Source organism: Varroa destructor, unplaced genomic scaffold (assembly GCF_002443255.2).
Source record: "Varroa destructor unplaced genomic scaffold, Vdes_3.0 BEIS01000007.1, whole genome shotgun sequence".
In the NCBI taxonomy this organism is placed as follows: Eukaryota; Metazoa; Arthropoda; class Arachnida; order Mesostigmata; family Varroidae; genus Varroa; species Varroa destructor.
In genome coordinates, this window is record NW_019211460.1 from 21,492,512 (window position 1) to 21,505,432 (window position 12,921).

The 12,921-nt window shown below is 42.2% G+C and overlaps 1 protein-coding gene across 8 annotated transcripts in view; it reads left to right on the forward strand.

Annotated features, from left to right (window-relative positions):
- Positions 1-12,921, forward strand: part of bbg (PDZ domain-containing protein big bang) — a 209,318-nt gene that overhangs the window by 123,453 nt on the left and 72,944 nt on the right. The gene's annotated exons all lie outside the window — the stretch shown is intronic.

The following is a 12,921-nucleotide window of genomic DNA, read 5'->3' on the forward strand; positions in this document are numbered from 1 at the left end:
TAACGAGTTGCTGTTTTAGGTATATCATATTGACGTGTCGGATAGGCTGCTGTTGAAATGATCGCGCGTTCGCTAAGTTCATTGTTACATCAGCCAGATACCAGGGGGTCAGAAGCCATTGTCCCTAACTGCACAGTTCGAAGTGGTTAATTTTTGCCTTGCAAAAGCCAAATTTAGTTGTTAGTGTGTGGTACAGGGCTTCGATAACGTTTTGTCAAAGCGATGTAGCCATGCGCAGTAAAGGTTGCCTTTCGCGACCATTTTTGTTACAACGAAAGTTTTGGTTCTATGATAGTACAGAGTGGCTGTAAACGAATTCCTTAATATAATTGTATTTATTATTTGATTTGCAGGTAAGTGTTATAAAGCGGAGGTGACAGATTCCAGATTTCTGGCTAATCTGAGAGAATGTTCAACCCAGAAAGTCCCTAGGTTATAGTGAAATAGAGGACCTACTGGAAGAGGATGGGTGTAAACCTAATCAATGGAAGGTAACGGAATCAACGTTAAATCTATAGACACTTTTTGTATACCTACTCCAAGCGGGGCCAATTAAAGGGACTAATCCTTAGAAAGAACTATTTTTTCTATAATTAAACGTAGATTTTCGATGGCGATATAAAAGCGTTCAAATGGACAAACTTCTAAGAGAAGAAATCGGAAACGGTGGTCATAGGTTTAGTGCCAATAACAAACGAGTCACTCAAAGCAGCAGCGTACGATTATAGATAGCAGGTATGCGTCTCAACCGACAGATCACAATTTATATTTCGTTGAACAAAAATAGTTTAGCTTTAATAAAAACAAGTTGTAAATTGTAAGGACGCGTCAACTTTTTCTTGTAAATATAATTTCATTAAAACTTATCAAATCAGAATAGACAAACGACTAGCCGACAATCAACAGAGCATCGTATTACATTTTACCCATTGTAAACGTGGTGCCTCGGTTGGATATCGTGAATCTATACGAGTTTCATAGAATAAGACGTTATGCAATGTTAAGGATTAGTCCCGTATCTTCGAGAAGATAAATTCTGCTCATCATCCTCTTAGTCTACGCCTATATCAGATATCGAACATACGAGTCACGGAAGCGCTAACCAGAACGTCTACAAAGATCAGAGGAAACTGATACATTTATTCTAGCTAAAACAATGGCAGGCAGATAACGTAGCTACCACCGTGTCTTCTACATGTTTGTCATTAGTTCGCTTGGGGGTTTACGCTGAACTTCTGTATTATATCGATTGTTGGAAGTTGTTTGCCGTAATAACCTCTTGAAATCTTGTCCCATAAACACTTGCAGCCACCCACCTAACCTAACACATTGTTTTTTTTTTTATTGTTGGCTTTCTTGGTGGTATCATTATTTTTACGATTATTCCGGTCAGCTTGTTAGCTGGCGTCAATAATGCCCCTCGGGCCATTGTACAGTATCGAACTCCATTATTGTGTCAGCATCACATTATTCATGCAATCTTTATTCTTCTGTATCCCCTTTTTCTGTATTCTGTATAACGGAAATATCGTAATAACTATATATTACATATGTTTCTTCAGTTGCAAAAACGAAGCAATATCCCAAATAGGTAGACCAATAGTGCGTAGCGACTTACAACAAGGTTTAAAGCCCTTTTTTTTCCGACGACTGCAACAACAATAACGGCAAAATATAAAAGAAATCAGTAAATTTTCGATAATCGTTGCGCTGTGATCATCGTTGTATTCTATTCTGTAGTTACTCCTTTTGGTTTACGCGAAGCTTTGCGGGCGAGTATCAACATGAGTCGCAACAATGTGATCTTACCATTATGACCATCGCGATCTGGAAGAGGGTGAGAACAAGCATGGAGCACAAAGCGAAGACAGACCTGTGCTTAACATTAGATATGTTTTTTTTTTCAGTGTATAACACGCACATATGCATACATACATATCTTTAAAGTAAGATATGTATGCATATGTGTACCACATGCCACAGACTAAAGCGATGAGCTGGGAGGGTGGGTGTTTGGAATGGAAAAAAATAGTAGACCATATAGACGAAGAAGAAAAAGAACATGAAAAAGATCAGCCAAACCATTTTTTTTCCTGGCGTTTCTTTACCGTGGGCTCGACCAACTCCATTAGTGGTGTAGGGCAGTTTTTCTGCTACACTGGCTATTATTTTTCGACGATGCGCTAGACAGCAACAACATGGTCTTGTTATCTCTTCGGTACGATGCTGTACGCACCGATGACGACCTCGTAACTTAGCCAGCATCTAGGAGGGAATACGTGAAGGAACACATAGGCTATTTTCACCACGTTTCGTTCACCCCCCCCCCCCCCCCCTATTGGCTGAAAAAATGCTGAAAATGAGAGTCGAAAAGAACGACGAACGCCTTCAGCTCTTTAGCCTCCTCAGAGCTACTCCGTAAGCTTTGCTTCTGTCCGCAGCCGGGGGTAAATGCTAGGGCTGCTTTGGCAAGAACTGCGTAAGGCGTATAAAAAGGGAAATGAAAAATAATCGCCCTTCTTTTGGCTTGTCATCTACCCAAACGGGGACAATCATGAAACCGAAATGTTGACATTACCATCTAGTAGCAGCGAACGGTTCTCCGCATAAGGAAACAGAAAAAAAAAATAATTACTCTAGCGCACAGGTGGTGATGCGTCGATGGTTTTTGTTGCATGAAGCAGTGGTCGGAACGTTGCACGTTTGTCCCTTATGCTCCCTCAGTATTCGATAAACTGTAAGGTTTACCACTAACTTCGTTTTTCAACTTTGTCTTTTCCTTATCTGTATCAGTATATTATGGAATTAAATTTCAACTAGCTTGATGTTCTTTTTTATCCTTCATTAAAGCTTGTAAACCAAGCTGAACGGCTGTAGAATATCAAGGGTTCGAACTATGCACGTCTACTCACGAGAGGGAGACTGGGTTTTTGGCTTAGGAGGAATTGTTTTGTATCCAATGATATTGATCATTTGATCTAAGTATTAGAAAATTATATAAGTATTAAGGAATTTTTAATAATAAGAACCACAGTATAATGTTGCTGATAGCCCATTTGCAAAACCAGGACGCGGGCTATGAACTCATTTTCGTGAGATAATTCCTAAAGAAGTTCGTGCATACTCTACTTAACTAATTCAAAGGCGTAAGAAATTATCTTCAGGTAACGCCTATGATCTAACCGTATTTTCTACTTAACCCTCAATCTTGAATTCACTGTTCCATAGTAATGTTTACTATGCTATTGTATACTTTATGCTGTGGTTTAAACAGCATAAAGTATACAATATTTTTTTAGACAATTTAAATAGCGGGCCGAACTAAATTTAAATGGTGGGCATAATAAATGTTTCTAGTTTTCGGCCCGCTAAGTAGAAATAGTCTAGTTTTTTAATGAATGTGATTTTTGAGGTTGACGCGTAATTTTAATTACACCTAAACTTTTTATCGAATAGTCGTAACCAAATTCGCGGTGATGCTGTGAAGGAAAGTAGAAAACAGACCGGCCGAACAAAATGTCTTTAGATGAAGAAAAGCCGCTGCTAATCAAAGCAGGTATAAGAAGACCTGGGCTTATCGCTTTTAGTAAAAAGCTATGATAGTTATCGATGCGTGCAAGCTTGTTGGAAAGATACATTTCTGAAGCATAAAACCCACATTGTCATTTGTGGGCAATTTGGTCCCGGAGGCGTTTTGGTACAGTGTCACAGATTTTTGTCACGCTCTTGTCTCTATCGCCCTCTACGCAAGAGTCACCCCTGAAGCACTGAAATAGCTATAGCTCGATATGAAGCCTGTTATCGACCTATTCTCTGTGTTGGTATGTGCTTCGGAGGCCAATGTCTGTCCGTAGAGATATGCAACAAGGCGGAACACAACTCTTAAAGAGCATCCCTTATCGCTATTGCCTCTCGGGCATTCAAGCTTTACTCAGCTTGAACGTGGCAGGGGTGCATAAAGCAACGAAAACCCGGCTATCGCATATGATACCTAATACACAAATGAAATGGGAACATCCTGATACAGATATCGTTAATGAACTGCACACGTTTTCTCTGACGGAGTATCCATTCCCCCGAATAGTCTAATCGTCGACTGAGCACCTGCCGTAAAGACAAATGATCAGCTAGTCTCCATTAGCAATCTCAACGGCATGTGTGCTTAAATAGAGAGAATCAGAGACGCAAGTTTGATGAGGCTGACAACGACAACAACGTTATAAAATATAAAGCTGAATGTTATTTGCAGCCTTTATATACGTACGCGGTACCTACGAATCTCATTAAGGGATTAAACAGAGGTGGAAGTAATAATCTGTGCAGTCCTCCGTATGTTTATATCGTTCCTTAGGTTTTGCTTTACGTAGATGTCTTTTTATGTAAGGAGATTACTGTAGATTTCTTTCGAACAATCGCGACATGAAGTAACTGACAACGTAAAGTTAGTTCTCATGAGGGATCTGATCGCAACTTTGAAAGTCTTAGGTCGAACATTAAACGATACATTTAGGGAAAGATAGTTTTTTGGAAGTGCTTAAAGGATTCGTAGCTTTTCCCTACCATAACACAACATTGATTTTTTTTACAACACAATAATCATTATTAAAGAAGTTGCGAAAGCAACTTACTTAAGGACTGAAGTGCAATAATATGCTAACATACATTTTGCCTTTAGAACTTTAATGTAACCGCATAGAATGAGTAGAATTAAGAACATTACTGTTTTCGATGCTTGCAGATAAAAAAAAGAACAGTAATGTTAATAACAGTGGGGTGACCCCATTAATTCTTTCTCTACTTGTCCTATCCTTATTGCTCTATTATCAAGTGTAGCTTATATGCTAGTTGATGAAACTGCCGAAGAAGTCTTTTTAAGTCCCCATCGGAAACGAAATACCTTTTTGTACAACTCATCGCAACCCGTTACACATATTCAGAGATAACAATTCCAACATGTAATAGCTGTTGCAGTGTCTGCGGTGGTTTGTACGTTATCACTCGGATCAGCAGATCTATGCGTCCACTGAACAGCAGGTCAGCCACCTGATTGTCTAGTCTGATTGGCCCCCCCATTATAATAGTGGAAGTTGCCAACGGCTGCCACGACGTTACAGAGAGGCCTGAGTTCTGAGGCCAGTTTATAGCAACAACAGAATCCGATACTCTTGCGGCACAATCGCCCTGATTGTCGACAATCGGTTCGCACAGTGTCGGAGGTGAACAAATAGCAAGTAATCAACAGCAGACGACCTTGACACATCAGAACCCCATCAACCGTGCGATATTCGGTTTCGTCTTTCCCGTGACTTCTACTACATCGAGCAATACTGGAATACCATTAACAAATAAACTACGTATCTTCAAACGTCTTCGCCTTATGTTTCTTCTGTGATACTGTTGCAAATGCCTTTACTACTCTTCATTTCCAGATACAGTGAAACGAAACCTGATAATATCGGTGATTCATTATTATCTTACTCGCGTTTCCTTGCCTGACACACAATTAAGCCGATTTCGTTCTCTTCTCAGCTGACTCGCGGTTGAGCAAGCGAACAGACCAGTTAACTACTTCTGCCTGAGTAGTTACCATACACGTCATGGCTTAATAGCATTGTTACTAATGCATATGTCTAGGGCTCGTCCCGGCTTCTCAGTGTTTGTTAAAGCTTTTTTTTTTTGCCGAAGTCAACTTATCGTATTGGCAACACCATCGGCTATGGCTAAAATAGCCCATTGCTTCGACAAAACAGTGATCGAAGCAGATATGGGTGCTGACTTGTGTTTCGGGTATTGATGTTCAGAGATATGCTGGGTCAAATACGAGCAAAACAAAGTAGGACGGCAGTTAGCTCCTTGTGAATAGAAGCGGATTTATTAACGGTGTTCTGTCCATGTTTCGCCTGTCTTGTGATCGGATTCAGTTTCATTGTGCTTCGAATTTCGAGTGTGTACTCCATTTAAGCCTACGGACTATGAAGTCAAGTTACTTACGGAAATTTGTTCAATTGTAAAAGTCACTCTGTAACAGTGTAACATAATTGGTCGACTAGGGTCGACCGCAGGAACTCAGCGACAACGACAATATCCATCTACAATTACCGTCTGAGCGTCTACAGGCTTCACTCTGTCCAGAGGATGCTAGCAGAGTGCTTATCAATGCGTTCCACACACATCGGACCCGCTAAACGTATCTACTCTAATGGAGTTCCTGCGCTGCTGTTGTTAAACGGCGACGCTGCTGTAGTGAATTAAGTTGAATTTCAGTTATTGTCAGAATTCTACGTAAAGCGGCCGACGATCTTGCCGTGCATTTGATCCCTTTGTCAGGACTTCCTATAAAAGTACAGAAAATTCTAGATGACCTACGATAGACATGTTTATACAGAACGCGTCGACGGCCACTTGAACCTCTACCAGGATTTCACATAATGTAAAACATGCATAAAGGGACAAAGATCATGAAAATGAATGAGTATTGCGCCTCGACTTTACAACTAACGCCGATTAGTCTATTTACCGTCTTGGAATGTTGTCGCGTTCCGCCTGTACCCTTTGCAAGACGTTCCAGCCATTACACAGATAGAACATCGCCCTTCATTACTTCGTCGGTGCATAGTTTCATTCCTTTGATGCTAGAAAGTGCTACTGCTTTTTACATGTAGAATACACAGATCACAATGCCTTGCCACTGCGAAATTTCACCGTCAGGCTCTTTGGCTTAAAATGGATTTATCTACGCGTGTTTCATTTATCTAGTGTTTGCGTTCAACACCGAAACGACGGGTTATAATACGGCGTAATCTCTGTTTGTCAACCTGTTAGCGTCACTCGTCAGTTCATACGACCTCCAAAGTGATGCAAATGACCAGTTTGCTGCTTCTCAGTCCAACAGGATCGCGCGAATAGCGCAGGTGGCGACGTCACCGATGGCAAACTCAGGATCGTCAAAGCGTTAGAGAATACGAAAATCAAAGAGCTGCGTAAGAGTGGAGTTCCATTGCTCAGTCCAGCTCAGCATTGCTTCAACTTTCATTCCTAGGTAACCCTTCTGGCGCTCTTTTCAGTTCGGAGGAGTTGGAATTATGTAGATAATTCTATAATCTCGGTGCAACGTTCGTTTACTCGAACTTCCCCTCGACCGACGGCAGCACTGCGCCACGCATAAAGCGAATTGGTCATTGTCATCAATATGCTTCAGTGGCAAACAGTAGGTACGCAAAGCGCTGCAGTTGCTCGCTACTCGTAAAACGAAAGTTCAGAAGCAGACGACGTGCTTGTGGTCACTAAATGCTTTGGCCGCTCTTTACCTAAAATTTAGTGTTGTCATCGAGTCACTATCATAAGCGACACTGACTTTACGAAAAGGTTGCCGATGACGACTGTTGCCGCCACTATTATATGACCACCGAAAATCTGATTGTCCGAATAGCAGATTTTAACGGTAGGTTGAAGGGTCGCGCTGACACACGATTGGGATCGCTCTATACGAACGCTTCCGTAGCGTTTGGATGTTTCGAATCGGCGGTATCCTAAGGATCCATGCATATGCGACAGCGTCGCCTGGCCCTTGGTAGGAGAAAATTGGACCGAAGATCTGTCACTGTACGAATGATGAATCAACTATAATCCCTGAAGCGCACGTGCGGTAACTCCGCGTCTCTGAGAGCGTCAACAGCCCGTGGGACGTAACTACTTTGAGCGTCTGAATATTGTTTGAGTTCTTTAAACTTCTGCTTTGTTTCTCTGCGGTATTGTTGAGATGCATGTATCTCGACCAACTTTATCTTCTTTCGATTGCATGCACAGACTAGCCGTCGTCTTAGATGTGTTATTCCTTTCCTGCAGCTGGATCGAAGGTCAGCAATGTGACCATGGCCGTATGGCACATTTCTCTTTTATAAAAGTGCTATTTTCCATTTTGATTTATCCAGCATCCAATTGTGGTCGATTTGGAGAACAATAGTGAATACGGCTTAAAGGAATTACATTACTTGATTGAGTTCCTCGTTGATTCCACTTGGTCGTTTACACAGAGTAACCACGAAGTCATCAAACGCTTACATCTAAATAGGGCTAAAAAACGGCCCAACTATGCATGCGTCATCGATGAAGACCGCTTTGTACATGTGTGTTAAATTTAATACGTGCGTTTGGCATTTGCCGAACTTCGCTCAATCATCCTCGCGAAATGCGCCTCATCCATTGTCATGATCACCTCAGGATCACCACGACATGGATGTTATTGCCATCCTTTTGCTGAAGCTCGCCCGAGATATGCAGCGACAACGGCAACAATACAAAGAGCCTATCTCACAGCAAAGCCAGCGTCAGCACCGGGAGCCATTGCTGCCGCAGGCGAACAGTAAATCCCTGCAATTCGCTGTTTGTATTAAAGGTAACGTACGCATTTTTCTTTTGCTGGGTAGGCACAGGCCGCGTACGGGATATGTAGCCATCGATTAAGTCAAACTTGATAACAAGCAGGATCTTAATATTAATAACATCAGCTATAACCTTTATAGTTCATTCGCTAGGAGATCCATGCGAATCATGACCATTGATTGTTTTGCATGACGATAACTTTGACCAGTGCCAAAACGCTGGTGTTGTGACAAATACGCGTTTTTATTGTATATAGATACTGGATTGAAGAATCCAATAGTGGTATGTACATCCGCCTGTGCTTGATTTTGTGCTAGTTGGACAATTACGTACGATCGTAGTGCAGTTCTGAGCTGAATTTCGACGAAATCGCCACATCTGAGCTTGTTACTGCTGCATTGTACACAACAACAGCTGCCGTCCAACAAAGCTCTTGGTCGGTCTAAATGATATAGTTCGAAACAACATAGTGGGTTGTCCGATTTGTCCTAAATAAACAATTTCAATTTAGCCGATAATAATCTCTCCTTGCATGCAGCAGCCGGCGCCTGCTTAGCAATTGAACTTTGATGACCTCGTTACTAGAGACTGTAAGTAAATCTAAAAAAAAAAAAAGGGAAAACAAAAGGAAAGGAAAAAGAAAAAAAAAAACCAAAAACAAATTATAAAAGAGTGAGCCAACTTGCAAGTCTGAATAGAACTAGATTATGCCCAAAAAGTATCATGGTGTTATTACTTCTATAACATATAAGGCATAGTGTAAATCTTTATCGGGCTTCAATCATTCGACAAAAGAGACTTTGCGTCGGATATGGTTCGCGTACAGTTCTATAGATGGAAAATGGCGTCCATATGGTCGTATGTGAACACACTACAATATGTAGAGTATAAGCGACACTCGGCTATAATAATCAGGTAACTAAATATATTATTATTATTTCTTGTACTGTTATATAATATGTTTGTCGGACTGACTATCTAAAATTTAAGGTGGGCAAGTACGGGACCTATGCATTTGCCCCATATTTACAGCTGCTTCATACCGGTGTCATTACACTAGAACCTCTATTTTGATCGAGATTCGTCCTAGCGTCTGCAGGTGGATACCTACTGCATAAGCGAACTGGATAATACTTTTCTGTCCGTTGCTATCGTGATCATGATAATATTTGTGTGTCGTATCGAGTCGCTTCTCGGTTTCCCAAGCGTTTTGTGGAAATCAATCGACATAGGTAGATTTTACAGAGCTAGAAGGGAGCGACAGTTATCAAGCTTGCTTACTATGGCTCACCGACATCACCACGTCACGTAGGCGCCATGGCAGCTGTGACAGAAATAGTAAAAGTGATAGCAGACAATCAAGATAACAAATCCGGAAGTGGAGCAGAATCGGGTTTGTCTTAATATACGGTACTTAAGTTGTTAAGCGCTTCGTCAGACGGCCGGCTCCCAGCGCAAAACGAAGCGTGTCCACGTTCGGTTTTGAACCCAGATCACCACGTATCCCAAAATTTAGTTGCAGTACGTTATTCACTAACCTGTCACAGGTTTGGCGCTGTTCCGCAAGGGGAGAAAACAAAGGGAGAAAAAGTCAGGGAGAGCGAAACACGACAGAAAACGAAGACTACTATCCAATAATTCAGCAGCGTGAAACAGGGCGATCAGAACGGCGTCGGGCTAATAGTAGAAGCGTTAAGTCTATAGGAATGACGGTGTGGTAGAAATCTAAGCTTCTAGTTAAACTTCTTCACGCAAAAGTGCTCAAAGCTTTAATAGATGCTATTAGAGACACTCGAAAGGCATAAAAATCAACAATTTACGCTGATTACACAACAAACGAAAACGAGTTGAGTCATCGTAGCAACGTAAAGGTTGCTCCACTTTCTTGTCTAAGTACAATTATAATAAACAAACGGCACTTTTGATATCAGTTTTTTCCTGTCGTGTTTAGCACGTTTGCAGACAATTAGCTAAGACTACGTTATTGCCCTGTCCTATAATAAGGTACATCTGGTTAGCAGTATTCTGGCTAGCTATGCTATTCTCGGGACGCCCAGGCTCGTTGAATTGAATTCGGCGAATGCATCTATCACAGATGTGGTCTACATCGTCTATTTTTTCGCGGTTCCGTGTAAAGCACGAAACGCAAGTGCTGTTGCCAATGGTAGCCTCGCTAATCGTCAAATGGATTGAGGATGGGTGCTTTTTACGCAAAGGACTATATTCCAGGACAAAGCAGCGCTGGTGTAATTTATATAAGAGTCGAGAACGATGTTGCTGAGGCTGACTTGAAGTGGTGAATATGTAGTGTAACATTTCTCTTGTTTAATCTTCCTCTTATTGACGTTCGGATTATCACGACTGACCATTCATGTGTCCATGGACACCTAAGGCCCCTTTTATGTATGAATATTTGATCGTCATTACACACGAAATCGGATAAACGACCAAATATTTATTATATCATAGAAATATAATAGACGCCGCCTCAAGAAGCGCCGCACGTTCATGACTGCGGCTGTATTTCTATTAACTGATGACAACAGGGGGGCCGCACCAAAAGAACGCGTCGACGTGTTATACCATACAAAGGCGCATTCAGGGAGGTACGATAGACCAGAATGATAACTAGGCTCAGAGCGAGAACAGACGAGATAGTTTAGCTAACCCAGATATATGTGTACGGTCTCGCTTCTACAGTAGTATTCATACATGTATGATAGCTGGCTTAGATGAAAGCGCCAGGAGTCCCTTCGTTAATTTATAAATGTCTACGCCATCAAGCCTCGGCGGGAATTACGGCCGCTGCCATTTCTATGGTTTCGAAATAGCTGTTTGTCGATTTTATCAATTCACCCTGGCCGTTCATAAATCCGCCATCGCGCCATACTTCCATGCCATGTGTATATATAGCAGCGGCAAGGGCGACAGAACCAGCGGCGAGAGCTTTAGAGGAAAACTGGACGTTTTCGTCATAGATTAACGCAGCGTCCCGTTTTCCTGCTGCAGGCTGTGTTTGTGATTTACCTCCACTATTAGAGCATGCATGTGTAGTATTTATCACATGTGGATGGGTACATACTCATCGTTCGTTGTAAGGACCTTATCTGTGTGTGAAGAGATACAGCATAACGCACGTTCACACGCCGATACGTGCATATACAATAGCAAACGGCTAAGTGGTTATTTACGAAATGTTACGATGCAACTCGTTCCAGATGTGCGAAAACTAAAAAACAGGACAAAATAAGTAAACGAATTATAAACGACAACACGGAGGCGGCAAGGGTGGCAGCACTAGTAGCATCAGTAGCGCCTTCGCGCTTCATTACAACAGCGATGTTACGGTATGTTCTCCTTTTCTCAGCAACTCTATCGTCGTTCCTTTGTGTGCTGAGGTCGGCTTAAAAGGAGCCGCGCCAGCTGTCAATGGGTCGCTGTTGTGCGACGCGGCGTGGTCCGTTTCATTGAAACGTGACGTTAAGCTTCGCTACGCAACTGAATTGTCTGGCCTCGTCAGCGTATAATTTGCCGGTCTAGTTTAATTCAGTTGTTGTCTATGCAGACCATACACGAACAGCCTCTTCGACGCGGCGCGCAGCTCATTGTATTACGTTGCGGAGGACCCGTCCGTTGGACCGTATAGCGTTTCATTCGTTCTCATCGTATTTCCCGTTCTGGCTAGCTTTTCGTTTTGGTGCGATCATCAACTAGTAACAGATATCTGCGTCGCAAGATCGCTATCCAATCTACCCCGATCAGCGGCACCAGCAGGCGGTGTCGACCCTTTCCGTTTAGATCAGGCGAAAGTTTTTAAGACATCGTGCCAACAATAGCAGCAGCAGCAGTAGCAGCTGTAGCTTCAGATCGTTTAAGTTTAAAAGAACTCAGTGCTGGTTGGTCTGGCAGAGTTGAATTGACGACGCATGCCTCTGTCGGACGATTAATGCTAAGCGACAGTGGCAGCAGTATTTACTGCCTCAGCTAAAAGTGCATAGAATGGCCGCATCGTCTGCAGCAGCTGGTAATTGCTCACCTGACTGCACCAAAGCAACGAGATAGAGTTCCAGAACTTTTCCAGTTGCCTCATTCAAGCGAACGACTGGAACAAAACAGCAAAAGACAGAGACCGACTGAAGAGAGGGGGACATGGGCATGCGCACCGAAAGCTACGATTACTTTATCCAGACGACTAGACAAAATAGATGCAATACTGTTATAGTCATTTTGTTGAGCAGACGCTATAATGGTGTACGAGCACAAAGATACTATCAATTTAGCAATGGTGATTAACGCTTAGCCAAATGACGTCGTCGTCATCAATTCGCAGAGGAACGGCTAGAAACTAGAAGGACGTTTTGCTGCTGCTGCTGCTGCTGCTGTGTAGGCGATACTATTGAAGTCCAGTTCCGTTATTACTGATGGAGGTCACAAGAAAAATCTGCTTATAGATACCGGATTCTGTATGAAACTAGCCAGTGTATACGTATGCATAAAAAAAAAGTCGATGGAAAAAGATAAAACTAGAACTTATTTATT